The sequence below is a fragment of the Serinus canaria genome, chromosome 7, assembly GCF_022539315.1.
Source record: "Serinus canaria isolate serCan28SL12 chromosome 7, serCan2020, whole genome shotgun sequence".
In the NCBI taxonomy this organism is placed as follows: Eukaryota; Metazoa; Chordata; class Aves; order Passeriformes; family Fringillidae; genus Serinus; species Serinus canaria.
This window is the reverse complement of record NC_066321.1, coordinates 29,616,349-29,639,138: the sequence shown is the minus strand read 5'-3', so window position 1 is coordinate 29,639,138 and position 22,790 is coordinate 29,616,349. Positions and strand designations below refer to the sequence as shown.

At 41.6% G+C, this 22,790-nt stretch overlaps 1 long non-coding RNA gene across 1 annotated transcript; it reads left to right on the top strand.

Moving 5' to 3' along the window:
- The first annotated feature begins 707 nt into the window (after positions 1–707).
- On the top strand, positions 708–17,451 carry LOC115485602 (uncharacterized). Its single transcript, XR_003946363.2, has 3 exons — positions 708–1,671; positions 16,103–16,153; positions 16,876–17,451. It is a non-coding gene; the product is annotated as an uncharacterized LOC115485602 (long non-coding RNA).
- The last annotated feature ends 5,339 nt before the right edge of the window (positions 17,452–22,790 follow it).

Sequence of the window (22,790 nt, the reverse complement as noted above, 5' to 3'; positions counted from 1 at the left end):
TCAGTTCAGGTAATCTCTGGAGTGAGATCTGTGTGGATAGGATCCTGAAAGAGATGGCTCGAGGTGTGTGGTGGACACTGCTGGTCCAGCACAGGAGGAGCCTGTGAAGGAGCAGTGCCTGGGCTGAAAGAAGAAGTCTAGGGGCAAGGAGTTGTGGCTCACACTCAGTGAGGAGTTCAGATAGGGCAGGCCAGGAAAGGTTAAAATCCCCATTGGTTTGATGGGTCAAAGTTAATCTTCACTGTGTAACATTTCATTCCACTTCATCCGTGCTTCAGCACTCGTCAGAGCAGAGAGTAAAAAGCAAGTGTCCACATTGTGTGGGCTGTTTAAGGGAAGAAAAGGTCTCAAGCAATGGAGAAGGAATTCAGGACCCAGTAATCTTCTCATCAAAAGTTCACAAAGGTTTTCCTAGGAACACTGAGCCAATTTATTACTTTGATCTCTCTGACCAACCTGTAATCAAGATTACCATCTCTCATGTTTGGCCTCTAGTCATTATACTCCTTGACTAACCTTTAATTAGAGTATGTGTCATCTGTCTTTTACATAAAGGAGACACTCAGCTTGTACATGCTGTACATGTGTTATGTCTTGTATTTGAGCTGTCCATAGCTTTCTTCATGCATTCAGAACATGGACTTCTGGTCTCAGTGAGGAGAGTAAACACTGTAATTGTGAGAAGTTGTCCTGCTGACAGTGTAGTCCTTCAAATCAGCACAGCATAAATCAGGAGTTTTGTGTGCAGGTCACATCCCTTACTGCCCTCTGTTTGGAGAAAAAAGACAGACAGTGTTGTAGGCACAGAGTTTGTGGGGATTGGGAGTGGGGCTGTGGCCCAGCCTCATCCCTAATGTGCTACAGCTGTGCAGGACAGGTGACTAATATTGAAGGTAACAAACCATGGAGTGCCCAGGGGCACTGACCAACCACCACAGGGAACAGAGGGCACACAGGAGCCATGCATCAACAGGAGGGGGATAAAAGGTTGGGCTAAAGAACAAGAAAGAGCTGTGGACACTTGAAGCCTTGTGGAGTGGTGTTGTGTTACTCTGGCTGGGCAGATGCTTGAAGCTTTCTTTGGTTGTGCCTCACTGTTATTCCAATAAGGAACAGCAGCATTGACCTAAAGTTAAGTGTTATAATAATCTATTTGTGAATGCTGGAAAGAATTTTTATTCCTGTGTTTGTATGTAGCTAAAATAATGGTCATTATGCCTAGAAAAAGAGGTTCTGGCTGCTTGGTTGTTCTTAACTGCTGAAATACTTCCTACTTTCCCCCTTCCTGTGATGAGTGAACTATATGTGTAGATGTTTAATCTATATAAAGGTACATATGTTGCCCAAATTCAATATGACATCAACTAGAAAAATGTTGATTTGCTATATGGAGAATGAGAAATAAGGAATTATAGAAAGCAAAGTTTTTTCCTGTTGACTTGAGTTCAGGTTTCTGCTTTCAGGGCAATTTGGCCTTTTGGTACTGCTGTCTCTGTCCTTTCTTTTTTTGGTAGGTGCAGGTAGGGTGACCACTCGGCAGTGCACAAGCAGGTCAGAATGAGTGCCCTGAAGGTGGATGTCTTCTGTCCTTTTTGCTGCCCAGGCACTAATGGAGGCTCCATGCCCATCTCTACTCCTTGGCAGAGAATCTTCTACACCAGCTCACAGCAGGTGAGAGTTTCTGTTGAGCTGGGACAGGAGGAATTTTCATATTTCATTGTCTGTTATCCTTGAACAACAGGTGTGTTGTTTTGTTGCATGCCTTTTTTGTCACTTTATCTCTTGATGTCATATTTGCAATTTTGCACTTGGTGCTACAGTGTGTATCCTGGGAGAACTTGGTGTTTATTCTCAAAAGATTTGTATAGTTCTGGAGATTTTTTTTTTTTTCTTAAAGAGAAGGAAGCCTCTGCACCTGTAGAAGTTAAGGCCAATACCACTTGGGGTCTTACAGTCACCATACAAACTTCTACACTGACAAAATTAAGGGAGGAAGAAATTACATGAAAGGCCTCAATTCCACCAGAGCGCAATCTGTCATTGTTTATGGAAAGGACAGGTGCAGAGAAATGAAGGAAGCATGGAGACAAGTGAGGGTAAAGAAAGCAATTTAGAAGAGTCAGGAGAAGGAGAGAACCTCTGTGGCTTGTATTAATTACCTTGTAGAATAAATGAAATATTGCATATGCAGAACACCACTGTATGAAAACTTTGCCTTGTATGTCTGCTCCAGTCATCATTTTCTCAGCAGTTTTTCTCTCTTGAAATATGTGATTGATTTAATCTGTCCACTTCCTGAATGATATAATGCAAATTTGAGTTTTACTGTTCCTGAATTACTCTAGAGCCAGGTTTCCTTTTTTGGCTGTGATTATACAAGTTGTTAGGAATGCTGGTAGTGTTACCTTAACAGGCTTTTTCACTCAGTATCATCTGTGGGAGCTCAGGAAGCTTTTCTTTATACAACAGCTTCCCTGACAGTTGGTTTGATTTGTGCAGATCTTGAAGGCTTTTAAGATTAGTGGTTTCCAAATTAGGGTGTGAGAAAGGAATACAAAATCAGTGTTAGTTGGTGAATGCTGTGAGGTTTTATAGATGTACATGTGAGGTAGAGCTTGGAGGGTAAAATGAAGACCCTTGTGCTGCTAACCTGGTTAGCAAATAGGTCAGTGTTGGCTGGACAAGAGAGAAGAGAATTTTTTCATAGCTAGCTCACTTGGGATTTGTGCTGTCACTAGTTGCTGGAGTTCTTACTGCCTTCCTTGCCTGAGGTCAAGATGACCATGCATAATGGGAATTTCTGAGCCTACTTAGGAATATTTTAATTTTGTAGTCTCTTAGAGGAGTCCTTGAGTTTCATCAAGCCTGCTAGTGTATGCTAATTGCAAAAACCAGTTTGATGCCAAACGATGACTTCCAAATGCAAAGATCAATAATTTTAGAATTAGTAGTGTATGGTGAACTGAGAAGACAACTTGGTTAATTAATTTAACAAAGTATTTTCACAAAGGGAGCAATTAAACTGAAACCTGATCATCTCTGCTCGAAAATACTTAAAATGTTATATATCAAAGTTGCAGGTTTTAACTCTGATGGTACCAAGAGGAGTTCTTGATTTATGTTTTTCTCTGAAGCTGCTTATTTTGGTGTTCTTTGTATGATAAAGCACACATCTTCAGAAATCACGTCAGCTTTTTGCTTGGCTAGGCGATAAGACACCAACAAATCTGAAGCAGTTGTACAGTTGATCATAATTGTATTGTTGAATATCACAAGCATGATGGCAATGCCACACCTGTTATGGACTAATTGTCTTCCTTTGGGGCTGCACAAGAAGTGCTGTTTGATTGGATTCTTCTCATCCAGCCTCCTATAAAAAACCCAGGTCAGATGAGATTTTGTTGTTTTATTTCTGCAAACCTGCTTTTTTTCCTGGATCTCAGCCTCTCAGCATGCCATAGATAAGGACCCTTGTGGTGGGAAATGGAGCTGCAAATGCCCATTCCCTGTTCAGTGCAATTCCCGTGGCAGCAGGGAAGGAGGAGCATTATGGATGAGTGTAGCCATCCTTTATTTATTTTTGAGAATGTCTGGATTTCCTAATGGCTTTTTATAGGATGTTTCAAAATTTTCAGGTGAAACAATTTTTGTAGTCCAATCAGTTCATACCAGAAACAAAAATGATTCAATTCCTGTTGGTTTGGGATGACAAAAATAACCGAGACTGTATGCAGAAATTTAATGTTGCAAGTTGTTCTGTTGATGCAAGCAATACTCATACTATTCCTTTGCCTTCCCAAGGAGAAAGAAAAGTGATTTCTAGGGCTGGCTAACACGAGGTGGAATGCCAGTACATAAAAAAGCAGCTTGTGGCTGTGAAAGGACATGAGTAGAACAAAAGCTCAATTCTTTTGTCAGTTTGTGGTTATCAAGTTCTTGTCTTGCACTGCCTCTGAAACTGCTCTGCTCATGAGGCTCCTGTGGAGTGGAATGGGTGTTCTTCTAGTTCTCCTGGAGAAACAGAAAATTTGACATTCAAGGAGACCATTTGCTTCTTCACTGCTGCCTGGCCACTCAGTCCAGCATCAGAATCCAAGGAATTTGTGCTTAACAGGAAGAAGTTCTGACATCTGACACAAGCAGAAGGAATCAAAGCCCAGTTATCTTCCTAGTAAAAGCTGAGGGCCTTTGTCTTTGGGCATAATGATGCTTTCATTCCTGGTCTGGGTAAAGTGGCATAGCTTTGGCTGGGGGAGAAAGTGCATCCTCCCTCTGCAGTTTCAGGATTGCAGGAGTCTGCTGGGAGAGGAAAAGACAGAATATGCCTGGGTTCCCTCAGTTTGGTTGGGAAATTGAGTCCTGCTGAGTGCTTTAAATACTGGCTTAATGAGCTATTTGCAATGCAGTGCATGAATTTGAAGAGAAGGGGGATGTTTGCAGCAGAAAATCCTCCCTGAGACTGGAGCGTGTCGTGTGTTTGGGATGTGCCCTGGGTTAGAGCATGCTGAGGGTCCCAAATCAGAACAGGGCTGGGGCTGAAGTGGGGCAGCAGGCTTTGAACAAAGCTGGGTGTGGGCAGCACAACTTGAGCAGCATCACTTGGACACCCAGAAATTCTGGGTGTGTGAAGACTGCACAGAATTTCTGGGGATGTGCTCCTCAGCTCGGCTCCTAAACACTGCCCAGATTCCCTTTTAAGTGCATTTGGGATCTTGTCTTGAATTAAAAATGAGGTTTGTGTTGTTGTGCTGCCTTGTGGTAGACAAGCAGCTCCTGCCTTGCTGCTGCTCTGTGTTGGGTGGATGGGTGACAGGAAGGAACTGCTGGAGTATTTCTGCATCTGTCCTTTTCAAGCCTTTGTGTGCAGGGGAGCATCCCAGCAAGCAGTCTGCTCTTAGAGTCCCACTGGGGAGCAGGAACTGAACCAGGGCTTTTCCTCTTTCACACTGTGTCTAGTAATGTAAATACAGCCAAAATGTGAATGGTGGTACTATGTTAAAATGTAAACCACAAATCCCTCATTTCCTGATGTCCTATGAATCTTTCATAATTTCTAATACTTAATGTTTTAATAAAAACTCTTGATGCTTTGAACACAGAATAAACAATTCCTTTCTGTATCATTTATGTAATTGGTTCTAAAATCAACATGAGTGCAAATCTGTGATCTCAATTTTCCTCCTCTCCTCTAGTTCAGGGTCCCCAGCATCAGCCTGGTGAGAATCTGCAAGTGACATTTCAGACAGCCAGCCTTGATAGTGAGGTCACCTAGACCAAGGGTTTTTTATGGCCTTCTAAACTTCTTGGAAAAAAATCTGAGAATTGCTTAACCTCTCTGGGGGGAAAAATGAATCACAAATGCATTGTGGAGTGCTGCCACAGTAGTTATCATTTGCAATCAAAATAATGAGGAGAAGCTTTTGAATTATTATCATTTTTCCAGTGCTGATTTTGTTTAGTTTTTTTCCATACCAAGGAAGGTTACAGATATCTTCTAAAAACATCTTACTCTGAGTAGAGTTGTTTAGAAAACTGCTGAGTGAAGGTTTATGACCTACTTGTGACCTGAGAAGTGCTGCACCAACACTACAGGAGTGCAGATAACTTACACCACCAGAACTATCTTTTGTCAAAAAAGAAACCACTGGCTTCTCTGAACTCCTGAGAACTGAGCAAGAGGTTCTCAGTTAAACTCTTGTGGTATTTTTTTTTTTCAAACTTTGTTTTACAAACCCTCTGCTGGTGCTTTTTACTGAGAAGGAAATAACCTAACTCTGTATTTGAACACTCAGTGCTGGGAGGTGCAGGGCACTGAGAGAGGCAAAAAGGAGAGATGTTATTGAAGGCTGAAGTGTTCTGTAGCATGTAGCCCCGTTTGCAGCTTCTTCCCTTGATGCCCTAGAAATAAAACAGGCAGCTGAGGGGTTTTGCCCAGCCTGCTAGCCATTGCTGGGTGAGTGTCTGCCCAGTGGCTCATGGCTGGCACAGCTGTGGGGGCTGTGCCCTGGGGTGCCCCAAAGGGCCCCCCTCGAATCTTCGAGGGATGGGGAGGCACAGCTGGGGGCTGTGTGCTGCACACTTTGAAGGCTACCCCTTATAAAGTGCTGTTTCCTTTGGTACAGGTGGTTTTTCTTTAAATTGAGGTTGAAGCCAAGAGTGTAAGTGCATTCCTGTGAGGAGGGTACTGCCCTGCCTGAGGAAGCCAGTGATCTCTGCCCCTTGGTGGCTCCGGTGTCACCAGCCACAAGGACAAACTCTACATATAACAATTCTTAAAATTACATTTCTTAGCATTTAAAGAATATTTAGCAACAGGAATTAATTATTCATGCAAACTTAAATGGCCATCCTCAGCTGATGAGAAGGCCAGTCTTGGTGAGTACTGTTAAGTTTTGCATGCTTCTGCAGCTAGATTTGAATCTTCTGTCTCCAGCTCACTGCCAGTGTTGTGTAAATCATACCGTATGTTAGGCATCTTCAAAAGGAAACTGAACAAACCACTCAGTAATTAAAGTGGGTTTTTTGAAAAATCAGGCTTTTTTTTGCTTATTTGAAGATTTGTTGTTTTGCAGTTCTGCTGAGAACAAGTATCTTTACATTGCTATGAGGACTGCACGTTTCTTTCTCAAGAGGAGAATAATTTTTCTGAATAAATGCAGAATTTGTGGTCTTTGTGCCGTGCCCATTAGCATTAAGAGGGGAAACAACTCTGAAGGGAATTCCCAAATTCAGCATTTTATAGCTAGGGGACAGCAAAGCCTGCTGTGGTCTCAAAACTTTTCCTGTCTCATCAGTCTGAAAAGATATGTGTGTTGGTAAGTTTAATGAGGCTCTCAAATTGCAGGAGGCTGTGTGCTGATGTGGGACTCGTGTGGTAACTCAGAGGTGGCAGCATTTTGTGACTGCATTGTTTTCAAGCAGTGTGGTTGTGTTGCCGAGTTCACCAAGATCAATTCCATGTGGCTTTCTTTACCAAAACCTAGTGCTGTGCAAGGTAACAAGTAATTATATAGCCAGGAATTGGCTATAAAGAGTTATCCTGATGTAATTACCCAAATTAAAAGAACTGTGTTGCCACTCAAAAAGATCCTGTTGAGAAAGACAGTACCTAAAATTAGGCTCTACCTCATATTATGGAAAGAAAATCAGCACTGAATCACAGAAGGATTTGGTTTGCAAAGGACATTAAAAAGCATCTAGCTCCAATACCCTGCCTTGGGTAGGGACAGCTTGGATGGACCAGGTTACTCAGAGCTCCAGCCTTGAACACTGCCAGGGATGGGGCATGCACAGCTGCTCTGGGCAGCCTGATCCAGCACCTCACTGCCCGTGCAGTGAAGAATTTCTTTTTACTATCTCATTTATATCTACCCTCTTGGAGTTTAAAACTCGAACCCCTCATCCTATCACCACACTCCCTGATAAAGAGTGACTCCCTATCTATTCTGTGGGCCCCCAAAAGTGCTGTCAGGCTCTGCTACAGGCTCTTCTAAAGAGCCCTAACTCTCCCTCCCTGTCCTCATGGAGAAAATTCTCCAGCCCCCTGATCATCTTTGTGGCACTCCTCTGGACCTGTTTGACACAGCTTTTTTCCAAACCAGATTTTCCTTCCATAGCTGCTTCTACTTGCCTAAACATTGGCTTGGCTTCATCCTCTGCCAGCTGGGTAGGACATGGAGGATCTCTTGAAATGAAGCCAGAGTAAGGGGTGTTATGGGGTGTGTTTAATTCCAGCATTTTGTAAAGCAGGTTGTGTCTCGCCCTGAGATTCAGACTGTCCAAGGAGCTGTTGTCCATGAAAACATGAGATCAGTATTCCTTCCATCAGCTGTGGATAGCCTTTCTGAATATGGGAAATGGGTTAAAGAGAATGCTGCTTGGGCAAGGTGCTTCAAGCAGTCCAGGAGCAAAGGCAAGATTCAAACTGTAGAAGTCCATTTCTTTCATCAGCATTCAGGTTTGTCTGTGTCACAGTGTCTGCCAGATCACAGCAGGAAGCACTTCTCTTCTGTAATAAAATATTTCAATCATTCTAGTACTTGCTTTGCTCTTTTGGTATTGTCTGAAAAGGGATTTTTCTAGTTATGGTTCCTTTCTTGTTCTTTTTTAGTGCTTATATCTTAATCTCTAGTAGATACTCTTGTTTGACCTGGAGGAAAAAAGCACATTCATAACAAAGGTTCTGCAGAGTGGTGAGGTTGTAAGTTTTGTGAAAAAAAGTATTAATTTTATATATATATATATATATATATATATCTATATATATATATATATATATATATATATATATAATAGATTCGATTAATATATAATAATGCTTATATATTAATCTAATAATTATTGGATTAATATATACAATATATTAGTTAAATATATTAATTATATATATAATATAAGAATTATATATATATAATATTTATTATTTCAGTAAAATTTCCCTCTTGCAGTCATTCTTTCCCATCCATCCTATAGCCAGCCTTAGGAGTATTGCCACTCTGATAATGTGTGTGTAGTGATGAAGTTTAGAGGCTCTGGCTGTGTTTTGCTAAACACTGAATGCATGTCTCATCCCTAGGGTGTTCATCATCCCTGTTCAGAGGGTGTGCAGTTGAATAAACACTAGCAATGCAGAAAGGGGAGTAGAAGGTGGAAGCAGAGCAATTATCAGCATTTGAAGCAGTAGTCAAGGTGCTCAGCTGAATCTCTGACACAAACTTTGAGGCAAAGCCTTTTAGGGTGGAGCTTTTGGCTTTCAGTGGCTCTATTTCCCTACCTGTAAATTGCATGTAGCTAAATCCATCTGGAGAGTGTTTCCTGGCCAAGTTCTTGGTTTTCCATAAGAATGCCATTGTGATGGCACAGAGATTATTTTTGTTAACAGGAGCTTATAATACGATTAGAACTGTCTTACCAGACTTTTTTTTTGAGGGGACTGTTATTAAAATCATCATAATATAAATAAATAAGGTTATTTGGGTACAGCATAAGTAATTTTAAAGATCACCTCTGTCTTGATCTGTTACCTTATGTTCTTTCTTTATTTTATTTGTATCCCTGTTACTCTGTTTTTTTTGGGGAGGAGTGCTGTGGCCCTGACACATGGAACCCAAACAGCCCAGGTTTTTATTGAAATTCACATTCTGGGCTGTGATATGTAACAAACAAAGGGAATGCTGGTGAGATGAGACCAGCCAGTGACTACAGGTGGAATTTGGCAGGTTGAGTACTAGAAATGTTTACAGGCATCTTCCAAACTGGGTTATTTATTATCCTTTGTGTTCACACTGTAGTTTCTACTTGGTTGATTGTCTCTCATGGATTCCAAGACTTCAAACCTTAATAAAATAAAACATCCAAATAAATTACAGATTTGAATCCTGCTAAAATTAGCATTGAGACAAACTCCTTGTGCAGAGTTTTCTTAATCCTTCTGTGCAATTTTGACAATTCAGTTTTTCCTGCTTCCTCCCCATTGACCTTGATCAAATGGAAAATATCTTTGGAATATATGTTTAAAATATATGTTTAAAAGACCGGGTTTAGAGTCAGGAGCAGACACCCACATATGCTCATCATCTGGAATTTAGTACTTTCATGACAAAAGAGGGTGTAGCATAAATCTGTTTGGATATAGTGCTTTAATTGAGCAAGAGCTGCTTGTAGAAACACTGATCAGGTTGTGTTGGGGGTTTTTTAACAAGGGAAAAGATGATGCAAGTGCAAATTGTTGTAATGCTGAAATACTGTAGGTGTAGTTTCAGTGGAGGAATAATACAGTCAGGGCTAATGTCTCTGATATCTCATCCTGCTGGTTATTTGAAGGTAGTGAAATACCATTTCATTGCACACGTTAAAACTTGCCACTAAATTGTGTAACTACTATCAGATGAATATTTAATTTAAAGGAAATATTAAAAAACCCCAAAGGCTAATTTTTCAGAGCTTTGTCAAACTATGCTCCCCAGAAATTGTGCCTGAATTCCCTTTAAATTCTCTTGAAGCTCAATAAGAGAAATCTTGTCAGGATTTTGAGGCTTGCCATGTTTTTAGACAGCTCAGCTCACAATTCTGGCTTGGAGGCATCCTGAAGTCCATCCCCTGTCTTTGTGCTGCTCCCCAGCAAGAAGTGATCTAGCCTGGCACCCTGGCAAAGCAAAGCCATGTCTTTCAGTGCTGCACTTGAATGTGCAAGCCTTTTTATGAGCAGGGGGTCTTATTTGCAGCAAAATTACTTTTTACAAAGCCATGTGGTAAAAAAATGATGGAATGACAAATCTGCAGGTATATCAAAATGAGAGCAGTGGATAGCCCTCTGCTGTGGGAGTGTTTGCAGTGGAATATTGAGCTTCTCAGCAGGCACTCCTAAACTGGGAAAACCAACTCATCCAGCCTGGTATTTATAAATCTAGGCAATGTCAAAGTTCCTGTTGTGAAGCAGAAAGTGTGGGATTTGCTAAATCACATTATTGCTGTGAAGCCTGGTAATGGCTTTTTCTTGTTTCTTTTCTTTCATCACTACTCTGAACGCCCTGAGCTATCTGTATAATTATTTCAGGCAGCAATCCACATTGTTGGCTTATTTCCCCTGGGTATGTTTGGTGCATTTTTGAAAGTAGATTTAAGAACTGCATGGATCCATTTGGAAGGAGTGCAGCAGTTTCCATTCAGTTTTGCCTCATGGGTGTCTCTAGCAGTCTGAATTCCCAGAGGCACAAAGCTTCTTGGAAGCCTACTGTGGAGTGGCAGAGCACAGCCCCACAGGAAAGGTGGTGTTCACACATCATGGCTCTGGTATTTGATGCTCCAGGTGAAGAATTGCAATACCAGGAAAAGAAAATCATGTACAAGAAATACCTGCACTTAGTCACTGAGTCTGTATGGGCAGGTACCACTGCTTCCACTTGGTGCATCTGCAGGTGATTGAGCAAGGCAAGGAGCACAGCCAGCCTTTGTCACATTTGCAGCTGTTAAATTCACTGAAACTTTCGTTGAGACCGAATCTCTGATTTTTCTTGCCTTTATATAGAAGAACCCAGAGTTTAGAGAGCTGGGTAAAAGCTAATTTACTAATTCTGTGTTTTCCATACCAGAGCCAGCTGAAGTGATCATCTCAAATCTGCAAAGGCCAGGGCTGCACAGTGTGCTGAGCTCTGTAAATGGCAGCTCAGAGGCAGTGGTGACTGATGAGCACACTCCTGGGCTCTCTGTGCCCTGCAATGTGGCTCTAGCTACAGAGATCCTGGACTGTGCCCAGTGGCTTGTGTCTCAGCAGCACAGCTCCTTGGCCACATCTCACCCAAAGGCTTGGAGAGCAACTCCCTAAATCCTGGGAGCACTTGTGTCCTGCCTTGCTGACTCTTACAACTGCTGAGCTGCTTCCCTCACACCTGCATTTTCTCCTTTCCCAGCTACGAGCTCTGAATCCAAAAATGTGGCATCATTAGTGGTGCTCCTGACAGAGCTACTGTCCCTTGAAGCTTTGCCATCTGTAAGGACAAGTCCTGTGCTCTTCTGGGTTCAGAGAGAGAAGTCCTCTGAACAGCTGCTCTCATCTTAAACCCTTCTCAAACCCCTTCTTCTTAAACCCAATCCCCAAACCCTTCTCCCAGAATTAACTGCTTAGCCAAAAACCTGTTGCTGTTGTGTGCATTTCCATTTCAGGTTGCAGCTCCCTGGTGCTCATGTCACACCTTGTTAGGGAGCAGGTGCTGGTTTCTTTCTTTCCTCTCAGTTCCTCAGGTGCTTGTGCCTAAAGGCCACCATGGTGGCACCATTCAGATGCTCTCCTCTCCCTTTAATGCCACTACAGCTGGTGGATGCACTGGTCTGCATTTCCATGTCAGGATTTCTAATGGATTTTTCATATCTGTTTCACCATGGCCTCAGCATTTAGCTTGGGTCTTACCTCTTACTAGAACCAGAAGAATTTTTTTTTTTTCATCTTCTGCCAGGGAAAGGTGATTTAACATCAGGCTTTTCATTTGTTAAAGCTCTTGTGATAGCTGTGGAAATACTGAGCAGAAAACATAGGTAAGTATGTTTGCAGTCCAGACATCTATGCTCTGTTGTTCTGCTGTTATTCTAGAAAACTTTTTCTGTTTTTAATTAAACTCCTTGTTTAATTTTAGAAGAAAATGCTTTCCCGTGATCTAATTGTTATAATACAAAATTGCCCCAATCGATAAGGAAGAGGAAGAATTCAGGGGCTCAGCCTGCCATGTGTATTGCAGTGTGCCAAGTGCAAGAAATTGTCCTCTTTACTGGGTGTACATTTCTTGCAGACACTTGAAGTACAGACCTCCTCAACAGTTTATCCAGGGTAAAGCTGGTGTATCACTGCCTTGCCTGAGGAAAGAGATAATACGACTGCACTTTAAAATATGTGATGATTACTTAATCTTACAAAAGAATATAAGCAAGCCTCCTGCTGGCCAAGCATGAGGAACTCCATAGAAATATTTGATTTGGTTGTGTGTGTGGTGTAGATGATATTAGTGCTGAAATTGGCATCCAGCTCTCTGCTGAATTCCAGCACAACTCTGAAAAAAGCTGTGCAGGAGCACACAGAGGCAGGGCTAGCAGACTGAACAACTGAACACTTCTGCTGATTTGCAGGATTCCAACTCTTGATCAAGATGCATAACATCTCAGTTAATGCCAGCTGTCTTGCTGATTGACTGTCAGATAAACACAGATTTCACAAGGATTACTCCTTGGTTTTCACAGTACTTTCCATGTTTGACAAACTCCCACTCTACAGACCTTGGGATGCTCTTGAAATTTGCTTTTCTAGTGGATGGGTTGCCTTTGAACTTCAGAGAAACTAGTTTTCCTTTATGTGCAGGTGGTGGAAAGATTTTACTGTTTGGTCCACTCTCAGGCTTGTACATTTAGTGAAAAAATGTAAGGTTTTCATATTTGCAAAGGTATCTATTTTTAAGCCATTTGTAGAATCAGGGAAAGTTTTGTGGGCAGTTTCATTTCATTGCATTGCCATGTTGAGGGCAGACTGACTCATGGGTGATAAAATTTTGGATGTGTTTGTAATTCAGATAGAGTTGTAATCCAGGCTCATATGATCCCATTGGGGCAGAGGTGATGTGATTTCTTCTAGTAAATGAGACCTCTAAATGGAGTCCATTTTAAGGAATACAGAGCACCAGGGGATGCTGCAGGTGTGAAGCCACACACTCCTGCAGCTCATGCCAAGTAATGCCTCTTCAATGATACACTGGGGCACTATTTTATGTAACCTGCCATCAGATGACATAAATTCTCTGACAACTCCTAACTACACTGAAGCAAGCACTCTTGGAGTAGGCTGCAGTACTGGAGCCAAGCAGTTAATCAGGTGTAACATGAGGTTTGGAGTGATTTACTGCCTGCTGGTAGCTTGTACTGGGACTGTATTGTCCTTCTGTATGTACTGCAGAATAGTTTTAAGCTGTCCTTAGACAGGACCCTATTGTAAACATGCTGCCTGGCTTAACTGGGATGTCCTGTAAAAATATGTTAATAAAAACTCAAGTAATTCTAGGGGGTCCTATTCCTACTCTTTCTGGTTTCCAAACTATTCCCACCAGCAAAGTACAGGCCATGCTCTTAACTCTTGCTGTGCTGATGCCTTGTTAATGCCTGCTAGAGTTGTAATTCTTGTTTCAAAGCTGATCAGTCATTGTGTACCCTCTCATCTGTGCCCGAGTTCTCTTCTGCTTTGGCTTGCACAGTGCAGAAGTTGCTAAAAAATAAAGTTTGTGCTCAAGGGGGTCACATAAATTTATTAAGACATGATTTATTTCATGTCCCTTTTTGTCTGAGCTTACTCAGGTCTGTGGAGTGAGTTCTGAGCTAATACTTTATTTAAGTTAAAGGAGTTTTTCAAACAAGGTGACTTGTGTTTGATATCTGCATGTGCCAGGTCCCTGTAACCTGGAGCTGGCAGGTCATGGAACAGCAGTAAACCCTTCCTGGGCTGCAATTTTCAGAAGCATGTGCTGAAAGCCATCATTCATGTGGACAACTTTTACTAGACTGGCTGCCTGGGGACAGATCCTGAAAATGTGAGTTCTTGCAAAGTGAGGTGCTCCTTTAAACAGAAAGATGCACTCTGGTGGGTTTAGACATGCTGGATTTTGTAAGGAAATAGATACAGAGAGGTGCATCCTGAGGGGCTCATCAGAGAAATCCCTGCATTTTATGGGCAGGGGGAGACATCCAGGAGACACTCAGAGGAGACAGGACCTGCATGAAGGGCTTGCATTTCCTGACCTGCCTGCAGTTCCTGCAGGACCAACACCTCAGTTAGAGGCACCAGCAAACAGTAGCAGTTAGCAGAGGATGATGCTTTGGAAGGATTTCTGGTTTTTCTCTCTCTTCTTCTCACCCTGGAGCTCTGCAAAGTGCAAATCCTCTGGAATAAGGCCACCAGGATTTTAGCAGGACCTCGAAGGGACCTTCTGGCAGCTCTAGAGAAACACATCAATCCACAGTTTAAATCAGCCCCTCCCACCCCAGCCATTTATTTTTATAGAGAAAATTGCGCTGTCCATCCTTTTGTGAATCAATATGTAATTTTGAACATAAAGAAGGCATCAAATGTTTTTAGTTTTAGGATTTGAGTTTCCCCCAGAGTTGGAAACAATATTTGTGTGTTGGAGGGAGGAGGGTTGTGTGTGTGCAGCTGTTAAAGGCCATTAAAAAGTGACCTGAGTCCCCCTGAGAGCAAGCCTGGCATTAACTGTAAATTGATATACTGGCTCTCAAACACTAATTTCAGATTTAGCAAAACCCTGCCATGCAGAAATGTTCTTATTCTAGGTATTCTGGTTACACTAATCTTTCATGTACTTTTAAAAATAGACTGCACTGTAAGTGATCAGCTGTTGGTACAACTTAATAATTGAAGAGTTAATCCTTCAAATCTGAAACAGAAGAATGGATTCTCATGATGTATTTCCAGCATAGTAGTTAGTTTAAAATTTATCTTAAAAAAAAAAAAGGAAATAAAGACAGTTTTGGTTTTTATCTTACTCTTGGTTATTTTTTAAATTAAGAAATTTATGTTGTCTTTGCTCTGGTAAATGTTTATCACTGTTTGCTATTGCTGCTTAAAGTTTTAGCAGAGCTTGGAAAAAAATTTGGCAGCCAAAAAGATGGTGGGTCCTGACTGAGATTTGAAAAAAGCTTGCAAGGAAGTGTCCCAAGAGGCAAACACTGCTTCCTTAGTTCTGGCATTTTTTTCCTTCCCCTTGATCTGCCTAGTTTAAAGTTGCTGCAGTGAACTTTAAAAGATGGGTGTGGTGGGTGTGATCCAGGCTCGGTAACAGAACTGAAGTTGTTGATGCAGGCAGGGGAGCTGGGCTCCTGAGTTGTGTTTGCAGGGAATCAATCCCCTGTAAATCCCAGACCTGGTGCCTCGATGGTGCAGTGAGACACAGCAGGAGTTTACCTCCCCTCCCAGGGATGGTGCTTCTGTGGGGCTGAGGAGAGTGGCAGACACCCAGAGTGATCCATCAGGAGAAAAACAACAGTTGGAGGTGGCAGAGAGCTGCAAGGAGCTAAGTGCTCCCAACAGCCTGAAGGTGGTGGCAGCTGTCTGGCTGGCAGGGCTGGCTCTGGAGCTTGCCTGTGTCTGCAGGTGCCTGAGTGCTGCCATGTGAAAAGGAGCTGCCAGAAAGACTTGGAAGATAAAAAGCCATATTATTGAGTTCATGGAAGTGCTCCGTTTTTTTTAAGGCCACAGTTATTATTTCTCTTGATTCCTGTGAGTAGGGTGAGTTCCAGTGGCTCTGGAAGGAGCTGTGCAGGACAGTGTTCCCCTCTTTTCAGTGGGATTACGGAGCTGATGAGCTACTGCGTACCTTTTGTGTCTGCTTATGAGATGTTTATTATTATTATAAATTATTTTGATGCTTTTTTTTTTTTGCTGTTAGCTTAATGAAAACACAAGGAACAGAACTTAACTTTTACCATGTAACTGTCTTCAAAGCAACAAAACCAAAAGCAATCACATAACGACGCATGTAAACGAGCATCAATGAGCTTTGAGGTGAAATACAGATAAATTGCTTCTTTTCAGTAAAAACTCCTTTTTATTTTTCAGCTCCTGTCTGCAGCAGTTTGTATGGGAGTTGTGCAAGTTATTTCCAGCAAGGTAAAGCTGAATGTTTTCCTGTTCTTGTAGAAAGGTGACGAACCGTGGCCCTCTCAATACCATACATTCACTCAAACCTGTTGGTCATGGTAGTCATGTCTTGCAAAACCTTTTGCCCTAACTTGTCTCTAAATTTTTCATCATTGCAGTTCAGATTCATCATTTGTTTCCCCCCCCCAAGCCAGTGGGATTCAGGAAGGAGTCATGGCAGAAGGTTAAAACCTGTTGAATAACTCTGTATTTGAGCTACGTGCCTGTTGCATACAGTAAAAGCATCAGGGATTAATGAAAGCATTTTAATGGATTTCTGTGTTCCTGAATCATAGCAGAACCATGAGATCACTGTGGATAGCCTGACTACCAGATTTTCAGGCTGGGTTGTGGTCCTCTATATTTGAGTAGAGTTTTTGGATGCATTTGAAAAATTACCTGAATGAATGAATGGTGGTTTTATGTTCACCTTTATTTTTTTTTTATACTGTATAAGATGCATGTTAAGCCTAATGAAAAGAACTTGGACAAATGCATAATTAATCTTACATATAATTACAGATTCATGTGCTTTCTATACTTTTTGTGAAAAAGTGAAGCCACTCTAAAATATCATTTCACACTACCTGTATTCTCTGGATTCACATTCACTTCCAATTGATGATAAAAAGTGCCTATAAATACATTGAAGAAACAACACCAAAGTAAAATATTCATCTGTTTATTTGAAGGTAAGGTCAGAAGACCAGTTACATCTGCCTGTGACATGTAGGTTTTCTCTCAGCATGTGGAACAATTGCTGTGTGTGATGCCTGCTGCCAGACTGCCCAGTGCACTGAAAGGTGATGTAAAAAAATGGCTGGAATGGTAGGACAGAGCATGATCTTGGCCATGAGCAGTTTGTGATGCCTCTGCAGCCACTGTGCTTCAGTAAAGCAATTTAGACCAAGCTGAATTGGAAAAAAGTTATTATTTCTAGTCATTCTTGTAACAGTCTTAATATATTGACCTGATTTATGATCCCCATCAGATTTCTCTAAGGAGAAACTGTAGAGAGCTTCCTTTACCATGGATCTTGAGGAGAAGAAGGACCATGTTTTAGGCTGGAGAAAGGGGGTTTCTTTTGTCTTGTATCTTGTATGCCATACCTGTGTCTTATCCATATGGCTTCACACAGCCTGATTATAAAAATGCTGCAGGCTGGATTACCTTCGTTCTGCCACCAAATTACCAATGCCAAAGGCTTGGAAATCAAAGATCCTTACACCTTCCCTGCCACGGGCCTGCTGTAGCATTTGGAGTACAGTGGGCATTGATTATGAACGCAAGGCTAGAAACCTGTTACTTAATGTTGCTTGATGTTGCTAATAAATTTATTGATGAAATGTCACCCTATGGATCACTGTCATGCATGCAAAAAATAAAATCAGTGTGTATGGCTTGTGGTTCTCTTTCAAGTGCTAGGAGATCCCAACTTCTCCCTTGGAAATGAGACCCCTTGACTTCATTCTGGCATTGTCCCTGGGCCTTGGGCTGAGGTCCATATGGTTCCTTGGAAGTGCTGTGCACTGCTGGAGGGAGCCACAAGGAGTATTTAATGCAGATAGAAATCAGCTGCAGCAGAACACAGTAGCCCTCTTCACTGCTCTGTTTATAAAGCCATTAAAAAATGAGAAGAGTGACTTCAAAATAGCAGAATGAGCAGAACATATCCAAACTCCATTAGAAACTGGACAGAAATTCACATTTTCTTATAGAGTGATAATTGTTTGTTATAGGGACCGTATGGAGCTTGACAAGAATAGCTGAGATGAGACTAAAAGTTTTAGACTTTATTTTTCTTTAGCCAATCAATCATCAAACTGATTTATGGCTTTTCCCCCCCACCATGATCAAGATAAAGCAGCTGCAGTGAAACACTGCAGTGGAGAAGGCTATGACAGACTTCCCATGTGGATGTAAGTTTGTCCATTTTGCAACGACAGCAAAATGTCCAACATTGCTCTAAAGAAAAGGGCAACACCTGCCTTTAAGCAGACCTTGGTTAGTGGATTGCAATTCTTTGTACAATCTCTGACTGTGCAGAAATGCAGGCCTGGAGCATGCAGGATTTAATACATAGCACTGTTCCAAACAGACTGTTTTAGGGAGCTGGGGAGAATTCACATCTAATTACTACTATGCGTGTCTTTTTTTCAATTTCCCTGATTTAGTTTCAAAGCATAGAAAACACCATTTTCCCTCTCTTTTGATTGCCCAAGTAGTGTTGATTGTTAAAATACATTTTGTATAATTTCTCCACTTAGCCTTGCAGTGCCCCCTTTGAGCATCTCTTTTAATTATACTGAATCAAGCTATGATTTTGCTGGCTTAAACTATCCAAGACTGAATGCCAGCAGAAGTGTTTGGCTACTGCCTTACTCTAGTTCTGCCAAAGCAGAAACTCCCCAGGCCATTTACTCCTGATTTTTAAAAAAATGTGTTTTGGGGGGTATTAAACCTTAAAAGAAGAGATGCATGATTCATTGTTGGTTCTGATTGACTTTCAGACTGATTTATCAACACATGTTTTTTCTTCTGTGCAAAAACTCTACATAGGAGATTCAAAATAATGGGAAAAAGAAACAGTGCTTGCTGTAGCAATGAGAAGAGAAGGGGCTGGAGTTGGCTCAGCATGGAAATGTATTGGTGGGGAATAGTAAGCCTTGCAGATAGTGTTTACAGCTGTAGAGGATGTTTTCTTGTAATCTCATTCTTGCCTTTATAGTTATTACACAGAATAACTTATTCTGTTTGCTCAGGAGAGGTCTGTGTTTGGCATCCTGCAGAGTGGGAATACGTAATGCTTTCTTCATTTTCTAGGAAGTGTTCACTGAAGGAAGAGAACAAGACAATGTTTAGCACATCCTTTGTGCCAATAAAATGAGCCACCATACATTACTGTTGTGTTAGAAAGCAGCTATAGCCAAGTGATTAACAAGGAATGGGGCAGGGGAAGGAAATGCTGCTCAAGATTTCTCTTTCAGAGAAAGAAAAGAACAAGCAAATGAGCAAGATTTTTCTTTTTTAAACAAACAAAAACCCAAATAAACCTGTTTTTTGGTCTACATTTTTTTTAGGTTTAAAACTTATACTTTTTAAGTTTACTGCTTTTAAGGTTTACTTTTTGAGTGCCCAAACTGAAAAAACATGATATCTAAGACTGGTCATCAGTCTTACTTAAAAAAAATATTAAGGCAAGACTACAGCTATATATGGTGCCCCTAGTTAAAATTACAGACTGTTGTAATATTAAATTAAATGGGTGATTATGAGAACACCTGCAGTGAGGACTAAAAGGTGACTTCAGCTTGTGGCAGGAATCCTTGTTATACTCCATTCCACCCTGACTGTGCTTTTGGCCCTACCAAAGGTGGTCCAAGAGTCAGTCTGGGGCTCCCAGCCAGTTTCAGCTCCTGTAGCTGGCATTCTCCTAAGCTTACAAGTTTAGCTGTCATCTGGAAAAAGGAATCCTCTTCCTTTCCTTTTTTTTTTTTCCAGCTTCACCTTTATTTCTGTCAACACCTGTAGGTGCACACAGTTTGTGGTGGTTGGGAGTGGGGCTGTGGCCCAGCCCCATCCCCAGTGGGCACAGCTGTGATCAGCACTGACAGCAATGAGCCATGGAGTGCCCAGGGGCACTGAGCAACCACCACAGGGAACAGAGGGCACACAGGTGCCATGCATGTGGGATGAAGGGTGTAAATGAGGAGAACATGCAGGAATAAAAAAGAAGAGCTTTTGATACCTTGTTCAGTGTGTTGTTTCTGTCTCTGCTGTAACAAACACTATGGGAAAATGCAAGTTGACGGGAGCAGTTTTCTCAGCTGTGACATGGTCTTCTGCTAAAGAGGACAGAGGAGCTGTGTGTCCAAAGGAAAATTTTGCTATTTCAGTGATAAGTGGGTGTTCTTTTGTTGGATAACAATGTGGAGGTGAATTTAACCCTGTATGAAGCTGTGGCATGATCCTGCACTTCGTGGAGCTTGGGCTTTGGGAAGTTGGCCTTGCTATATGTTCTTTCTGAAGTACAGAGATAAAGTTGTTCTAAACAGAATGCCCTGAAACGTGTAAATATCCATGTAATGAACACAAGGGACAATTATGGTAAAAATGATGTTTCCACCATATCTTTCTTTAAGTAGCTTGGAAGCTGAGCTTCATCATGTGTTGTATTTGGAGTGGGGGCAGATAAGAGAATCAGAAATAAACCCAGGCTTTCCTGAAGACGTGTTAATGCAGCCACAGGATCAGGCTAAAAGGTGATGTTCTTCATCACCTGATACCTGCAAAGCTCCAGGGTAAGTGCACGATTTGCAGAAAGCAATTTATTCGCTGAGCAGGAATTCTACCAAATTTCCTGAAAGTTTGTTTGGATTGAGGACTGAATAAGCAGGAAGGATAACAGGCTGCAGGAGTAGCTTGAGTATCACTAGCAAGTAAGAGTGTGCTTGCCCCCTAATTAGCTGAATCTTGCTTGCAGAGGATAGGGCTGTGTTCCTGCAGATTGCTGAACATATTAATTGCTATTTCACACCTCTTTCCACAGACGTTTTTCTGTTGCAGCCCTTTTTAAAAAGCTTCAAAGATTAAACTGCAGCATTACTGCAAAAGTGAACAATACAGATGCTGAGTGAGTCGGTGCAGTAAGAAAGGATTCTGCCCTGAGGGGAGGAGTGGGAGGCTCCAGTGTAACATATTGAATGTTTCAGCAGTGATATGTGCAGGATTAATATGTTCATGAAGAGCTGTTGTGTGTGTGTGGGCACTGAAAAGGCCAGTAGGTAAGCTTTTGAAAAGCTTTCCTTTAGCAGACTGGTAATTATGCAGGGCTATTATAATTTCACAGGAGATATTTCACTGGATCAGCTAAACCTATAGATATGAAAAGCATAAGTTCAAAAGGCTTCATAAAAATCTAATGCTAGTAGAAATAGTTTCATTATTAAAAAATTGCACAAAAGCCTTTTTATTTTAAATTGAACACCTGTGTGCTTTTTCTAACAATATTGCAGCTGTAGGCTCCTGGCATAATCAGAAGACAATAAAATAGCTAACCAATGGATAAAAGGAACCTGTATCAATTCACCTCATAAATGAGATGAAGGGACTAGTTTTCTAAAGGGTGTGTTTTTAAAACCAAGGTGATATTTAGTTTCTGACTTTCAGTATGGCTTTTAGTTTGGAATCCTCTCCCCTAGCATGAACAAGAAATAGCAAATCAGTACACCCAGTTGTGTTTGACTTGTTACCTTTGACACAAAGCTTCAGCACCTCTTTTTAGCTTTTAGATACACAAGCCTTTTAGAGTGAGGATGTGCCTTTCTGTTTCCCAATCAGACTCCAGGACAGCCTTCCTGTAGTCTCTGGATTTACAATGACAGCCCCAAACTCAGCATAGCTGGCTGAGGCAAAATTGCATCAAATCCTGAGCATTTTGCAATCCAAAGTCCAGAATTCAAGTCCAGCCACTGCCACTCATGGTAAGCTCATTCCTTCTGGCCTGATCAATGCTTAGCAAATAAAACCTGGCTGTTCAAAAGATTGAGGACGTGATAGACTCAGACTCTTGTCCATATCACAGTGTGGATGTTTAAAGAAGACTGAGTTGTTCATTAACATTGACAGCCTTTAAAAGAAATCCTGCCTTGTGTCTGAGCTTGATTAAGGCCTTTTGCCTCTCCAACTGCACTAAGGGTGAGCAACTGTAAAGTAATCAGGATTGATATCCTAGTTTCTGCTCTGGGTGGGGGGGAAGGCAATTTTCTTTGTGAGCTTTGAAATCTCCAAGTGGCAGCAGTTGGTGAGTGTTTGTGTGAAATGTGCAGTGGTCTCTGCAGTGCTCCTCCGTCCCTCTGAGCCCCTGTCCGCTGGAATGTCTCACAAGGAGAAGTTATCTGTTCTTTAAACAAGAAAATGGACATAAATGTCTTTTGTAGGCAATGTGCTGAATAAGGATCTCCTACAGACTGAGTTCTGGATGTAGGCTGAGACAGTTCCTGGATTTGAGCCACACATTTTTCTCTCTACACTCAAAAACATTCATTATAGCCTACGTGGCCTTACTGAAGTCTACCAGCTTTGTTTGCATAAAGATCCCAGCTTTTGGAGACTTTGCTATCTCTTTTGCTGTGCTATCTTGATATAGATACCAACCCTAATTCTTCCAATGAGACAAATTGTGTTTTAGCCGTTCTTTCACCAGATCACAGAATCTCCCTTGCTAGATATGGAGCAGTACAGCAAGAGTTTTGGTCTGTTTGGACACTTATTATTTTTGTATTGAGTAAATGGGCTGGGTAAGAGGAGCAGGCACTGTTTCCTCACCAGTTTTCTAATATTTATAAAATATATGGCAGGAACCATCCCTGTGCTCTCAGTACACTGCATCTGACTCTCACTGGGATGGGTGATGTGCAGGAGGAAAGGTTTGGGTTTTATCTCATTCCCTCAGGACCCCCATTGCCTTTATTTTTTTTTAAGGTAAAAAAACTAATTCATCCCTTAAGCAGGCACTTCAGGGTTCATGGACAGATTATGCAGAAGAACAGGCAGCTTTTAGCTGTTTCCTCTCTCAGCTGTGCTTTCCTAAAGAGAATAATCATAG